The following is an 11,021-nucleotide window of genomic DNA, read 5'->3' as shown; positions in this document are numbered from 1 at the left end:
AACTTTTTTTTAAAAAAGATTTTATTTATTTATTTGACAGAGATCACAAGTAGGCAGAGAAGCAGGCAGAGAGAGAGGAGGAAGCAGGCTCCCTGCTGAGCAGAGAGCCCGATGCGGGGCTAGATCCCAGACTCTGGGATCATGACCTGAGCCAAAGGCAGAGGCTTAGCCCACTGAGCCACCCAAGTGCCCCAAGTTTTGAACTTTTTAATCCCCTTCACAAATTTCTTCTATTTCCCCACCACCATCCCTCTGGGAACCACTAGTTGTTTTCCATATTTATGAGTCTGTTTGTTCATTTGTTTTGTTTTTTAGATTCCACATTTGAGTAAAATCATGTGGTATTTTTCTTTCTCTGATTTATTTCACACACAGCTTTGCGCAGTGGCAGTATCGTAGTCAATGAGGTTTATCCGAGGCGCGATTATTGCTAATTGATTTATTTCACATAGCATGACACCCTTTAGGTCCATCCATATTGTCACAAATGGCAAGGTCTCATTCTTTTTTTTTATGGCCGAGTAATAGTCCATCATGTATATACACCACATCTTCTAAACCATTCATTTATCAATGGACAGGGGTTATTTCTATACCTTGGTTATTGTAAATAATGCTGCAGTAAACATAGAGGTGAATGTATCTTTTTGAATTAGTGTTTTCATTTTCTTTGGGTAAATATACCCAGTAGTGGAATTATTGGATCATATGGTAGTTCTGTTTTTAGCTTTTTGAGGAGCCGCCATATTGTTTTCCATAGAGGCTGCACCAGTTTGCATTCCCACCAACAGTGCATGAGGTTCCCTTTTCTCCATTTCCTGGCCAACACTTGTTATAGCTTGTATTTTTTATTTTAGCCATTCCGGCAAGTGTGAATGATTATCTTATTGTGATTTTTACTTGCATTTCCCTGATGATGAGTGATATTGAGCATCTTTTCATATGTCTGTTGGCCGTCTGGATGTCTGATTTGGAAAATGTCTATTCAGGTCCTCTGCCCATTTTCAATCCTTTGTCCATTTAAAAATTAGATAATTTGTCTTTTTATTATTGAGTAATGACAGTTTTTTGTATATTCTAAATATAAATCTCATCAGATATATGATTTGCAAATATTTCTCCCATCCTGTGGGTTGTTTTTTCACTCTCTGGTTAGTGTCCTTTGAAGTACAAACGTTTTTAATTTTGATGAAATCCAATTTATCAATTTTTTCTTTTGTCACCTGTGCTTTTGATACTGTTTTTAAGACACTGATACCTAACCTAAGGTCATGAAGATTTGCATCTATGTTTTCTTCCAAAATTTTATAATTTTAGTTCTTATGATTAGGCCTACGATCCATTTGTGAATTAACTTTTGTATATGGTATGAGGTAGGGGGTTCAAATTCATTGATATCCACATGCAAAAGGATGAATTTCCAGTTGTCCCTGTAAGGACCTATTTAACCAGAGGCTTCCATTAAGGTTAAACAACAAGGTTGTTAAACTGTCCTGCTTAAACTGTCCCTGCTCCCCTTCCCCCAGGGGACTGACTAAAAAAAAAAATGAGTCCTGGAAACCAGCCCCAGGTAACAAAGCCCAGATACAAGGGTGGGTCAGGCCAGGTGGAGACATCTCATCAGTGGGGGGGTTGCATACTGTCTCCAAGGAGTATGGGCCCCGCCCTTTGGGAGCCTTTGGGCGTCAATTCTAAGCAAGGTGTGACAGGCTAGGTCAAATGTCTACTATAGGGTAAATTGTAATTCAGTTGGTCACCTAGCATACTAGGTGCATCACTGTGCAACTTTCTCTGTGTGTTACAATCTCATTGGCCACCTGTGCGTGGCCAGGCCCAACCGCATGGCCTTTGCCCTTAAAAGCTAGTCTGTGAAACAGAGAAGGGTCGCCCTCTCTGTAAGAGGTGTGGCCCTGGCTAGTCAGTTTGATTCTTGATGCTTGGCGCGAAATAAAGCTTTGCTTGACCTTTGCTTTATGTCAGTCTCGCTCCTTTAATCACGGACCCATTTTGGGGGGCCATAACAGTCCCAGCACCCTTTTTATTGAAAAGACAATTCTTCCCCCATTGAATGGTATTGGCACTCTTATAAAAAAATCAGTTGACCATAAATTGACCATACAATGTTTATTTCTAAACTCTGATGTTTATTCCATAGAAAATAGAAAAGCTGCCTGTTGCACGTGGACCATGAGAATCAGACCAGCTTGCTCCTGTGATGGCAGGCCCCTTTCTTGGAGAAATCACAATGGCTAAGTCATCACATCTCTGAAAGGAAGGTGCACTGGTTATTGGGAGAACATAGGCAACCTGTGTCTGAGGTGAGGAGCCAAGTCAAGGAGCCCTGTCATCAGTGGACTGACGAAATCAACAAGACTTTGCTGTAATTGGTGTTCCTTTCTTTCTCAAGGATGGAAATGAATATTTGGCATCTAATGAGCCTTCTTTCATACTTTAAGAATAAAACCTCATTGTTGGATGCAATGTCTTAAGAGTAAAAGACAAAATCATTCTAGTATTCTGCAATACCACAGAGAAACGTCCAGCCCAGGGGAGGTGGGGGGCAAGAGGGGTTTCCAGAGGCCTCAGAGAGAAAACCCAGTTTGATATGTTTAATCCTTACCACTTTACCTTAGAGTGCAAAGATGTTTTGAACTGCCAGAAAGTATGTTAAAAAGATCCGCAATTCATTTCTTTTCTCTTTGATTTGACTGAACTCATTCCCATCAGTAGTTACTGATGGCTACTAAGTGATCAGGCCGGTGTCGAATCCCCTCTCCCCACCCCACCCCCACCCCTTGGAGGGAAATAGAAGTGCAGGAAAATGTCCCTGTCCTTGACTTTGGGCTCTGCTGGGGAGATAGATGGATTTTGAAAAAGTCTGGACGAAAACCACGAGGCAGAGCAAACATGGGGTGAGGCTGGATCTATCAATGTTGTTTCCACCCTGAGTCCAAACTCCTGTCTTCTGGTTATGCTCCCACTGGCTTTTGAGGAATGACCTCAAACTAACAGGTATCCAGTCAGAGAAGATGCCCGGCCCTCCTCTAGTTGGGGCAGATAGAACCCTCCCTCCTGGGTGGTTTAGTCTTGCCTGGAGTGGCACAAGGATGAAGGGAAAAATAAAGACAGACACACACACACAGACAGACACACACAGACAGACAGACAGACACACACACAGTCACATGTTGTGCACCCTCCACATTAGCTCAGACTCTGCTTAGCACTGAGGCCCAGATGAAGCAACCATTAACATTTGTTCTCAGGCCCCCAGGGCCAGAGCAGGTCCCAGCCTCTGCCAAGCCCGGCTCTTTGTTCCTTGGCTCCAAGGGGCTCTCCCATTTCCTGTCATCCCTTCCGTTTTTGCTTAAGTTATTCAGGGGTAGTTCTTGTTGCTTTCACACAAAGAACCCAAGTGGGATGCTGGGAAATTATATACATCCCTCAGGGGTTGGGAAAGATTAGAGAACATTCCCAGGCCCCAGGAAGACTGACAGAACTATCCAGAGCCCAGACCCAGCCCGAAAATGGCTGGTCCTGGGGGCTGCGAGCTCTGAGAATAGAAGGAAGACTGCCTGGACTATGGGCAGCACAGAGAGCCTCCTGTGTCGGTCAGATGAACAGAGAGATTTTAACATCTCATCCCTGCTCTTCTCCCTCCCCCCTGCATGCTTAGCATAGGACGTCCCACATACGGGGACCTGTGGATGGGTTCCGTTCCAGGGATGACTGACTGTTCTGCCAGGCCCGTGGCCCTGAGGCCCCAGGGCCCGCCTGAGGGAGCGCACACAGCTTCTCAGACTGAACTTTGTACCATCTGCTCAGTCACCCTGGGAATCATCTGTGTTAAAATTTGATTTTACCTTTTTTAAAGATTTATTTATTTATTTACGAGAGAGAGAAAGAGCAAGCAAGTACACACAAGCAAGTGGGCCAGAGGCAGAGGGAGAGAGAGTCTCAAGGCAACTCTACGGTGAGGACAGAGCCCCACATGGGGCTCGATCCCACGACCCTGAGTTCATGACCCGAGCCAAAACCAAGAGTCCGACGCTCAACCAACGGAGCCATCCAGGCGCCCCTGGGGTGAAAATTTTAGTCTTTGGGTGGTCTCCCCCCATAATCCAACATTCTCAGGGTGGACTGTCTTCCTTACCAGTGGCTGAGGGAAATATTTTCTAACTGGTGGGAGCCTCGGTCACTGGTAGCGGCCTCTCTCCTTGTGTCTATTGCTCCTTGCTGGTGGCACGAGGCCTACATTGTCTTGGAAAAAATCCTTCCGAACTACTTCTGACGTGCAGAAGCGCATAAGGAGCATGACAGCGATCACCTGTGTGCTGGCAGTAAAGGCCACAAATAAAACATCAGACGCCGCCACACCAGCCCCAGCAAGCGCCTGCCCCGAAGGGCTACAGGCTCCGAAGCAGAACTTTGTCTGGAACCTGCTCCAAAGTGTGGGACTCAAGGTAGGCCACAAGGAACCGGAGCTTCCACTTCGGATCTGGGAAGACAGGGGGCATCGCTGTGGATCTAGAAGATCGCCATGATTGCCCCTGTAGTGAGGGTTTTCTGCCTCCAGAGTGGGTGAGCTGAAATTTTGACTCCAGGGCCCCGTGGCCCCTTCTCATCCTAGTAACAACCCCAGTGTTGGTGTGGTTCTGGGCTCGAGCCCAGACCACCATGCCCAGACCTTCCAAAGGAGCTGGCTTGCCCCCGAGAAGTCTCCCCACCTTGAGCTGAGGGTGTCTCCCTGGCCTTAAACCCACCGCCAATATTTGTAAACTTTTGTAACAGTCTGAAAGTATCAAGACACTTCAGATAGACTTGACAGTCCCAAGAAATACCCCCAGAAAATGTTCCAGCTCCTGAGACAGAAGGACGACAATAATGTCACCCCTGTTTTGTAGGTAAGGAACTGAGGCCCAGAGAGCGGTTGGCCCTCAGGGGTGGGCAGAACTCGGGCGGTGCCCAGCGGTGGTGTCAGGGTCTCAGGCAGAGGTCTTCCCTGGCTTCCCACCGCGGTCTGCTTCTGGGTTTTGCTTGCCTGCTCTGTCCACTCTTTGGGATAGACCAGGCACTTGTGCTCAAGCTGCAGTGTTCAGTGGACGCAGCCAGGGTGGCCTTCATCCGGGTTTCCTGGGAGTTCCACGTTGACACCAGCCCCGACCTCGCACTCGCCCAGGGGCAGAGTGTGGGAAGTCCTGCCCGGCGGTGTTGCTTGCCAGGGAAATACATTATTATTACACAAAAATGAGATTCTTGACTTGGTCTTGTGACTCAGTGTCCCATGCAGCTGAACCCCCACATAGTGAACACGCAGACAGGGCCCTTATGGGGTTCCTGGAGCCATTCGTGGTCCCAGGCCAACCCTTTACCCCACAGCCCTCTGGGGCAGCTTAGTCCGTGGTCTCTGCTTTCACCTGGTGTTACCCTGGGATTATTTCTTCTTTGTCTTATAAATAGCCGAACACGTGCCCGGACTGGCTGTTCATCCAGGGCGCCGGCATGGACACTGGGGAATCCTGTCCACCCCAGCTCGAGCCCAGAGCCACACACAGCACCCCTGCCCCGAGGTACAGAAACACAGGCTGTGAGGTATGAGGCTGCGCTTCTGGGTCTCTGGCTGGTTCCCAGAATTGATCAGAGTGAGACACACGAAGGACAGTGTCCTCGCACAGCCATCCTGCTGACATCATTCCTCTCACAACACTTCCTCGTGGCCTCGGGCCTCAAAGGCTGTAGAAACGCCCTCCTCCCCCTGGGACCCCTCAGTGGTGAAAGTGAACTTCTCCTGTTTCATCAGGAGGTCTGAGACCCAGAGAGAGGGAGGTGACCTCCTGAAGCAGGAGGTGGGCTCATCAGTGCCAAGAAATACCAAAAAACTCAGTGCAAAAAGACCCAGGTGGCAAAGTCATGAACAAGTGACAAACAGACTTTCTTTTTCTTTTTCTTCGGACAAGCAGACTTTCTTTTTCTTTTTTTCTGTTTTAAAGATTTTATTTATTTATTTGACAGAGAGAGAGATCACAAGTAGGCACAGAGGCAGGCGGGGGGGTGGGGGGGTGGGGAAGCAGGCTCCCTGCTGAGCAGAGATCCCCATGTGGGGCTTGATCCCAGGACCCTGAGATCATGACCTGAGCCGAAGGCAGAGGCTTAATCCACTGAGCCACCCAGGCAGCCTGACAAGCAGACTTTCATTTAAGAAAAAAAAAAAAAAAATCCAGAAAATTGCTCTTTTTTATGCATCCCATTTAAAACAAAGCCTGGGGAAAGACACCCTGCAGTTTGAAGCTGGGGACAGCACAGGAACAGTGTCCAGGAGGCAGCCTGGCCCCAGCGACCCCAGGGTCAGCCAATGACAATGAAGCTTTACTCTCAGGCCCAATAATAAACTAAGCATCCGAGTTGAAGGCGTCTATTTCACTCCCAGTGTTTTGTTCTAGTTGGTTGAACTCAGGACCAGAATGTCTTGAGAAAAGCTCTCGGGGTGTTGGTCCCAAGCAGGGTCATGCCCGAGGCAGGTGGGAAGGGGGAGGGATGTGCTCCTGGAAGGGTGCCGGGAGATGGCACTCTTGTGTCCTGGTGGTTAAGCAGAGCCTCTTTAGTGTTCTGTGTTGGTGTGGGATTTTAAGTGTTGTCTCTCCCAAGGTAAGTAAAAAAATACATCTTCTCCAAATGGTCTGCACTACTAAAAGGAAACCCTGCCACACCTGTTTAGTCATCAGCCTCTGATGTTACCCCGTCAACCCCCTCCCCTCCCCACCCCTCCTCATCCTAGGCAACTGGGAGCCCCGTGTCTGTGTGGGACTGGAGAGGACAGCGTGCTTCCCTCTGAGGGACGCCTGGTCTTAGATGCTGACTACACTGTGGGTCGGGGGTGGGCCGCAGCCTCAGGTCTCCTAAGCCTGCCTCCCCTGGCCTGGAGCTCCTGCCCCAGGTGCCAGGGCCGTTGGGGCCCCGAGTTCTCAGTGCACGCTGCCCATGGTGGGGCCTCCATCCCGCAAGCAGGGGCCAGGCAGAGGAAGGGAGCCCCCAACTCCCACCTGCACTTGCCCAGGACTTGACCAGAGCACCAGGTCACTGGGTCAGGTTGAGAAATGCTGACATCCTGCCCCTCCTGGGAAGAGAGCCCCCCACCTGCATGCTGGGGGAGCAGGAACTCTGTGTTCTCGGCGGCACCATTCTGGAGGGGAGCTTCCATCTCGTTGAGCTGGAGGTCAGAATTCCAAAATCAAATGTCACCCATCCAAATCAAGGTGTCAGCAGGGCTGGCTCTTTTGGGAGGCTTCACCCTTCCAGCGACCACCCCTAGCTTCAGGCTTGTGGGTCCTTCCCCCACCTTCCAAGCTAGCAGCACAGCATCTCCCCTCCGCTCTGGCCTCCTGTCTTTCTCAGGGGCCTCCCGCAGATAATCCAGGATAATCTTTCATCTCAAAACTCTCACCCTAATCCCACCAGGATGGTTCCTTTGCCATGTAAGTGGCCATCTGCACAGACTTTGAGATTAGGACATGGCCATTTTTCTGTCTACTAGGGTGTGAAGCAGAAGGAAAGCCAGAGCACCCTCCAGCTCAGAGGCTGGTACTCTCCTCGAGTGTCCAGCTGGGCTCGTTCCCTGCCCCGGGAGGGAGAAGCTGAGCCTGTGGCTGCTGGGAAACTCCTAGAACCGGGGGACAGTCTAGGGAGTGTTCAAAGACAGCAGCCCTGGGCAACATCCTCGTCCTGGCTGAAACACACAGAAGACCCCGATCTGAGCCAGAACTGTCCAGCAAGCTGCTCTGGACATGGCCCCTGCAGACCTGCAGGGACTGCAAATCAATCAGTGGTTATGGTTTCAAGCCACTATGTTTTGGGGTTTGTTGTGATGCAGTAACAGATAACCCACACGGGGGCACCTGAGCTTAGGCTCGTCCCATCAACCCCTGCTCCCACCAAAATAATCAAACTGGGTCATGATTTCTTTGGAAAACCGGGAGCAGCTGGCCTTGAGGGATGGAAGGTGGATGTTTCAGATGATAAAGGGAGGGATAAGGGGCCAGGGTAGAGGGGGAGAGTCACTTCTCAGGGGGCCTGAGTCCCAGGAGATTGGGTGAGTGGTAGCAAGGGGACCAGGGAACCCGCGCCTAAGCACCGTAGTAATGAAAGTCCAGGCACACCTCCGCTACCATCTGCAGGGGCCGGTTCCTCTGGGAGCCCTCGGGCCACATGACAGGGGTTCTCTGGGAAGAATGATGGACAGGCAAGTAGAAGCCGAGGTCTCTGGAGAGAGGAGCTTCCATTCTTTCTGGACTCTGCAGAGCAGAGCAGAGCAGAGCAGACAAGTGTGCTTGAGAAGTCTGCATTCAGGGATGCCTGGGTGGCTCAATCGGTTGAGTGTCTGCTTTCAGCTCAGGTCATGATCCTGGGGTCCTGGGATTGAGCCTTGTGTCAGGCTGCCTGCTCAGCGGGGAGCCTGCTTCTCCCTCTGCCTGCCACTCCCCTACCCCGTTTGTGCACATGCACACGCTCTCTCTCTCTGACAAATAAAAAAGTCTTTAAAAAAGAGAGAGAGAGAGACAGAGAAAGAAATCTGCATTCAGTTAGCTCCACACAGTTTTAGTACGAGTCAATGTGAGTCGTTCTTCAAAGAAGTACTGATACATACTGTTGTGTTTCTTTAAGAATCTTATGTAATTCCAATCCCCCCTCCCCCCACAAATCCAAATCAGGTGTCAGGTGTTTGTACATTGACAGGTTTATTCTTTTCTTAAAGCTTGAACAAATACATCTTTACGGACACAAAAGTTGGTAAAAAGTAAGCCCTTACTGCTTTGTTAAAAATAAAATCCATACACAAACCTTTCTGGCCAAGACCCCAAACCAAGAAAACATCACATTTCGACAATACATCCATGTATGGGTATGTGTATGTTTTCCAGTCGATACAACTCATTCAGACCTGCCTCAACAAAGGGAAAACTAACTTTAAGACCATGAAGGGGAAAAAATACATGCCTCTTATAAGTGTTAAGGACAAGTATCTATGGAATTCTGAAAATTCTCAATAAATAGTTCATGGTATAAAAATTCTTAACTCTGTATTGTTTATGTTTAATCAATGGCAGTACCAACTATCCCTATAAGAAAGCATTTAAAAGACATTAAAATAACTATGCATATTTACAGCAATAAAAGAAACATTTGTAACCTTTAGCTCTTCTTCTACATAAATCCCAGAAAAGGGAAAGTTCTCTATAAATTCATATTTGATGATTCTAGCCCAGCTAGAATTAATCAATTTTTAAAAATCAGCCATAAAATATTATAAATATGGGATTCAAGAGACCAGCTTAAAAAAAAAGCTACTACTTAATAAATGCAGGAGGCATCAAACAAAAAAAGAAGAAATGCTACTCCCTTTGGGGAGAATTAATGCTGGAGTAATACGAATAAAAATAATATAAGATGGCATAAAAGGCAGATAGAGAATAAAGATGATCCTTGATGTGAGAATAATTTTATTTCTTGCATTGTAAGAAGGTCTTATGTTCTTCTAGAGAGGCTTAGGGAAAAAAAAAAAACCCATGCAAATAAAATTCTAATTACATGCCAGTTGAGTGACTTTGTCAAAGGTTTGCTCCAGAAGAGCTTTTTCATAGAGGTTAAAAACCTGTCCTAATTGCTATCCAAATTGACGTTTACAACCAGCATAACCCATCACCTACTTCCAAAGCAAACCCTATCTAGACATTTCACTTAAGAGCACTTTTTGCTTCTTGATTGAATAGAAGGGAATTTCCCATATTGGAAAACTGCAAGTAAGAGCAGGAGAGAAAGAGATAAGCTATGAGGGTCAAAGACCTCATCAAGCCGGATAGAATATGGGAAAAATCAAAGAAAGGAAAAGCAAGTTTCTGCAAATAGAGTAATTCCCCTCCTGGAAGGCAGGTGAGTACCTGGTCCTGGGCAGGAGACCTGAGCAGGCACCCTGGGGGACAGGCAGCCTGGGGGGTCAGAATGTAACAGATTCTCCTCTAGAATTCAGGCCAAAAGGGTTTAGCTAACTGTTTCTCAGGCAACGAACACAGCCAGAAACAAACAACTTACAAAGACATCTTCAGAACTAGCCCTTTGAAACCAGAAACAAGCTTGGCCAGAGACAGAGACAACAAGCACCCATGTATGTCAAAAGAGATATTAAAAGGGGCATTTGAAGAGAGGTCTTTTATTTTAGAAACATATCCACTCTGGCTGGTGATTCTCCTGCCCTGCAGGCCATCTTGGATGCTGCATAGCCAGTGTGACTGGACAGCAGGCAGCGGTTGCAAATGGTCTAAAGTTATCTGGTGTCCCCACACAGATAATCACAGTTACAGGGGTTAGAGTCTAAGACTGATTCATCTTCACATGGTAACCTGGACTGAGCAAGATCAAGCACAGCTTCCCTTAGGAAGGTGGGAGAAAGCAGGAGGAACCCCCGGTGAGAGGGAGACCAGGGGAATGAAAACCAAAAGGAAAGATACGAGTCATGCGGTTTACTTTGTTGATGCAAATTTGGACAAGTCAGCAAAACTGAGGTACCCTCATTTCCCAAAGGTGGAGTTCAAGGTCAAGGCTGGCTGATGCCCCTGCACTTGACCTGCTGAAGGAAAGTTAACAAACTCTTTCACATCCTTCCTACCCAAAAGCTGGTTCCACTGGAACGCGGTGTCTCCAGGAAATGTGCTCCTTAGAAAAAAATACAGCTGTGGGGCATTGGGACACTTTTCTTCTGGTCCCATGGCTTCCCCCTCCTCAGAGCAGCCCCAGGCCACTTACCAGGCATTTACCTGAAAAGAATGGTTTCTAGTTTTGAAGGACATTTAAATAAGAGATTAGTAATCCAGTAGCCACATAAGATAGGAACAAAAGTCACGATTTCAGTCTATTTTAATAAAAAATCAACAACTCTTGGGGTACCTGATTGGCTCGGTTGGTGGAGAGTGTGACTCTATATCTCAAGGTCATAAGTTCAAGCCCCATGTTGGGTGGAGAGATGACTGAAA

General features: G+C 47.7%; 1 pseudogene; it reads left to right on the top strand.

The window, feature by feature from the left end:
* The first annotated feature begins 373 nt into the window (after window positions 1-373).
* On the top strand, window positions 374-532 carry LOC116592092 (annotated as a pseudogene).
* Window positions 533-11,021: the final 10,489 nt, after the last annotated feature.

This window comes from Mustela erminea, chromosome 5 (genome assembly GCF_009829155.1).
Source record: "Mustela erminea isolate mMusErm1 chromosome 5, mMusErm1.Pri, whole genome shotgun sequence".
Lineage (NCBI taxonomy): Eukaryota > Metazoa > Chordata > Mammalia > Carnivora > Mustelidae > Mustela > Mustela erminea.
This window is presented reverse-complemented; position numbering and strand designations above follow the sequence as displayed.